The sequence below is a fragment of the Suricata suricatta genome, chromosome 5, assembly GCF_006229205.1.
Source record: "Suricata suricatta isolate VVHF042 chromosome 5, meerkat_22Aug2017_6uvM2_HiC, whole genome shotgun sequence".
Taxonomy (NCBI): Eukaryota; Metazoa; Chordata; class Mammalia; order Carnivora; family Herpestidae; genus Suricata; species Suricata suricatta.
In genome coordinates this window covers 89,526,433-89,531,687 of record NC_043704.1, presented here as the reverse complement: position 1 = coordinate 89,531,687, position 5,255 = coordinate 89,526,433, and the positions used below count along the sequence as shown (strand labels likewise).

At 42.5% G+C, this 5,255-nt stretch overlaps 1 pseudogene; it reads right to left on the bottom strand.

Moving 5' to 3' along the window:
- Positions 1 to 3,590: 3,590 nt before the first annotated feature.
- On the bottom strand, positions 3,591 to 4,805 carry LOC115292006 (annotated as a pseudogene).
- Between the last annotated feature and the right edge of the window lie 450 nt (positions 4,806 to 5,255).

Below are 5,255 nucleotides of genomic sequence, written 5' to 3'. Positions count from 1 at the left end.
AGAAAAATAAATTGACCTGCACTCATCTTTGAAAACTTTCATGGCTGGTGTAAGGGAGACAAGAGAGAGGAGGTTATTGTGTAGGACGACTTTGACTATCACTAACGGAATCACCGCTATCTATTGGCTCAATAGAATCTTTTGCTTTTCGCACAAATTTAAGAAGGATGCTATCAATGACACCTGCTTTTGCCTCCTTTCACAGATTTCACAGAAACATGACACTGCATTGTCCTTAGATTCATCAAGCTCACTGCTACAGCATTATTCAAGTGGTGTTTTCCTATAAAATTTTGCGGTGATTCCCATATTTTACACATCTCCCTAATCTCATTTGAAGTGAGAGATTCTTTTGCCTTTATCTCCTCCTCCTCTGTAGATGAGATCTCCTCCATAACCTCTTGCTCTTGCTCCTAATGCAGATCCATCAGTATGTCAGTGGGCGACAAAGTTTGGGACTGATCCCAAACTTAGAGAGAGAGAAATAAACAATTGGCTCAGTTGTGATCATATGACATCTGGCCTCACATACTCCTGTCGCAAGATGTTGATGATTTACCAAGTTAAAATATATTAGAAATGTTTGCTACCACAGAATAAGTTACTCACAGTTCAAGGTTTTACTGTAACTTGAAAAGACTTTAGTGTAATATTCCTGTACCACTCCATAACCAACAGAATGGCTAGCCCAGTGCAGAGCTAAGAGAGCAAAGACATAAACGCATAGCAGGCAGCAAAGCTTTAAGTCTTATAACGGAGGCCTAAATATGGTAACAAGAGAGCGAAGAGTACAAGTAATTAAATCTTGTAGAACCAGGAAAGGTTTCCAGAGAAGGCAATGTTTGAGGCCGAAGAGTAAACAGAGGTCCCGATGAGGAGAGGAAGAATGCTAGTGGCAGGAAAGGGAGCAGGATGTGCAAGTCACACAGAGAAACACTGGGCTTTCCCATAGTTTTCTACGTTGAAGTTTCTAGGGTTTGGTTTTTTTTTGTCCCTGTTTTTACTTTTCCTCAGCTTCAATAAAGCATGTGATATTTATATCGTGGTTTTTGTGAGAAGAGCAATCTGCAGGCTGCTTACTTATTACTTTAGACACCATTTGCTACTATGAAATACTAGGGGCACCTGAGTGGCTCAGTCAGTTAGGCATCCAACTTTGACTCAGGTCAGGATCTCATAACTTGTGGGTTCGAGCCCTGCATTGGGCTCTGTGCTGACAGCTTAGAGCCTGGAGCCTGCTTTGGATTCTGTGTGTGTGTGTGTGTGTGTCTCTCTTCCCTTCCCTCACTCACACTCTGTCTCTGTCTTTGTCTCTGTCTCTCTCTCTCAAAAATAAATAAACATTTTAAAATAATAAAATAAAATAGTTAAGTTGGCTAATTTACATAAGTTCCATACTGAACAGATTTCCATCAAAATGCAGAAGGTGTTTCCCATTATCTTTAGCATAAAATCCAAAAGCCTTAGGACCATATCTGAGATCCTTCATGCAACTCTCACTCCTGTTCTTTCTCTGCTCTTACTGCTTCTCCCCATCACATCCCATTTCCAGCAAGCTGGAGCGCCTGAGTTTTCCCATGCACACCATTCTCTCTGATGTCTCAGTGACCTGTCACAAGCTTTCATTCTTCCATCAATGACCCCCATTCACCTACATATGACGCACATCTCTTTTTTTCCAAGATAAATCTTATTAATGAAGTCATCTCAATCTTACTTCCTTTGAAAAATTATTCGAAACTGCCTCATGACACCTGATTTTATCACATGGAATTCTTCTATTTCCTGAGATCTGAAGTGTCAATTCTTTATTGATTCTGTGGGCTGTGAATTATGTCTATAAGGTTGTCTTTGATTAAACTACTCAGAGTTGGTTTCTCATTTTCCTCAAATCAAAAACAAAAGAAAGAAAGAGTAAAACACAAACAAAAACTCCCCCCAACCAGATGCCGAGGCAAAACTGATACAAACCCAGGAAGGTGAAAGGGAGCAGTGAATGAGGAAAAGTAACATTGTATTATTACCTGCAGCTTCCGCTCCAAATCTTTTTGCATTTGAGCTTCTTACCTAAATTATGGAAAAGTCTATTTCATATGTTTTGGGGCTGTATAAGGCAGAAAGTTTTTCTTCTGCCTATTTAATACTAAAAACCCAAACCGCTTAACTATTTGAGTCTTCCTCTGCTTGCTTCAAATATGTAGTAACCTCTTGCCTCTCAGAGGATCATCGCACTTCTTCCTTCTTCAGACATAGAAACATAACTATATACCCTTGCAAAATTTTCTTCTTCCTTCTGTAATGTTACAGCAGTCTTGCATATTTAATCCCATTTAAGAAAAGACAGTATCAACAATAACAACAAATATCAACATCCTTTCTTAGCTCTGTATCTTTCCTCAGGCACCTACTTACCTTTGCCTCCAACTCATAATTAAATCTTTTCTTCAGAGTTGCTAAATATCGCTGTGCCCTTCCCATAATCTCCCAGGTATGTTTTATTCCTTGACAATCTGACGTGTGTTCCCATTACTCCACCAACATAATTTTAAATAATCACAACATAACCTCGCTAAGCAAGGTGAACTATAATTTATTGTACAAACCAAGACACCTTTTAAAAAGTAAAAGGATACATTATGAATAATTATGTTGGGAAATTGGGAGTCTGGAATACTTGGTTCAGAAAATATGATCAGTATTTTATCTCTAAGGCATTGAGTCTAACGCATGTTTCAATTCTCATCTTTTATTAGCTCCAATGATATTCAAATCTTTTGACATTTCTACTTCCTTGAAATAATATTTTCCCTTTGGCTTCCATGGAACAAACAGCATTCATTAGTCTATTTTTTTTTCTTTCTACTAAGTTTTTTTTTTCTATTTCTGGGTTGCTCTCCCGTATTAAACATTAAATGGTAAATTTCTGAAGCTTCAGTCCCAGGTACCCTGTTCATCTCATGATACTTTATTGAACATTTGGAGATTATATCTAAGCGTGTATCTTTTAGGAAAGCTATTTATAAACAACTAATAAATTTCTATCCCCAACCCAGATGTTGCCATAAATACTTTCCGTGCATTCTTTTCTGACCTCAAAAGCAGCTGAATTCAACTCAGGGATACTGCTTTTAAGATTTCTTGTTTGTCTCAGTGACTGGCTCCATTACCCATTCGATTTGTAAGTCAGAAGCATAGGATTCACAGTGGTACCACCTTTTCCATCACCCACACCCACCATTCAACCCGGTGCCAAAGACTTAAATGTCTTTTCTTGTCCATGTCTAAGACATCTTAACAATCCACTGACTTCTCTCTGTTCTTAGCTTTCGTGCCACTTCCCTGTCTTTTCAAACTACTGGCTCTTTCATTTGGATCAGAGCAGAAATCACTCAGCTGGCCTCCTTGCTGACTCTTGCCCTTCTCAACTTCACTCTTCTCACTGAATCCAGAAACGGCTATCTATCATCTATCATTTATCTGTCTATCTATTCTATATTTGATTTGCAAAATGAACTAAGTCATTTTTATTACCCAGTCTCTGAAGAGTTTCAAAGGACATTTTTGCAAGACTTTTATTTTTATTTATTTAGTTTTTGGCTGGATACAGTATACTTTATTGATGGTACATGATAAGGTAGGGCTCCTAAGCCCCTCCCCTTTTTCAGGGGGTCTGGGATGGAAATTGGAGGTCAGGAGATTCTCAAGTGTGTTGGGGGATGAATTGGGGCAAGGACTCCTCAGCAGCTGAGGGCCTCTCTTCTTCCTCCTGCTGGGGCTCATGGTCCAGGGGCCTCTTACTCCTTGGAGGCCATGTGGACCATTAGGTCCACCACTTGGATGCTGTAGCCAAATTCATTGTTATGCCAGGAAATGAGCTTGACAAAGTGGTCATTGAGAGCAATGCCAGCATCGAAGGTGGAAGAGTGGGTGTCACTGTTAAAGTCGCAGGAGACGACCTGGTCCTCAGTGTAGCCCAGGATGCCCTTGAGGGGACTCTCTGATGCTTGCTTCACCACCTTCTTGATGTCATTGTATTTGGCAGCATTCTCCAGGCGGCAGGTCAGATCCACGACGGACACATTGGGGGTGGGGACACGGAAGGCCATGCCAGTGAGCTTCCCGTTCAGCTCAGGGATGACCTTGCCCACAGCCTTGGCAGCGCCAGTAGAAGCAGGGATGATGTTCTGGGCGGCCCCTCGGCCGTCATGCCACAGCTTCCCAGAGGGGCCGTCCACGGTCTTCTGGGTGGCGGTGATGGCATGGACTGTGGTCATGAGTCCCTCCACAATGCTGAAGTGGTCATGGATGACCTTGGCCAGAGGGGCCAGGCAGTTGGTGGTGCAGGAGGCATTGCTGACAATCTTGAGGGAGTTATCATACTTCTCCTGGTCCATGCCCATCACAAACATGGGGGCATCAGCAGAAGGGGCAGAGATGATGACCCTCTTGGCCCCACCCTTCAAGTGAGCCCCAGCCTTCTCCATGGTGGTGAAGACCCCAGTGGACTCCACAACATACTCAGCACCAGCATCACCCCATTTGATGTTGGCGGGATCTCGCCCCTGGAAGATGGTGATGGGCTTTCCATTGATGACAAGTTTCCCGTTTTCAGCCTTGACTGGGCCATGGAATTTGCCGTGGGTGGAATCATACTGGAACATGTAGACCATGTAGTTGAGGTCAATGAAGGGGTCATTGATGGCGACAATGTCCACTTTGCCAGAGTTAAAAGCAGCCCTGGTGACCAGACGCCCAATATGGCCAAATCCGTTGACTCCAACCTTCACCATCGTGTCTCGGGGACGCAGCTGGCTCTGCACCAGAAGATGCAGCTGTCCGTCGAAAGGGGAGGAGCAGAGAGCCTTTGCAAGACTTTTAAAACTGACCCTTTGTGGAAATAAGACCTCAAAAGAAAGGAGCTCTGTTGAAGGCTGAGGATCCACTGCAGATATTTTTCTCTCCACCATTACTTTATTTAATTTTTTTAATGTTTATTTTTGAGAGAAAGAGACAGACTGAGCATGAGTGGAGGAGGGACAGAGAGAAAAGGAGACATAGAATCCGAAGCAGGCTCCAGGCTCTGAGCTATCGACAGAGCCGACATGGGGCTCGAACCCATGAACCGCAAGATCATGACCTGATCCAAAGTCGGATGCTTAACCGACTGAGCCACCCAGGTGCCCCTCTCCTTCACCATTGCTTTAAAACAATAGTTTAAAAAACATATGTCTACAATAATAACCATTTATAGGTTA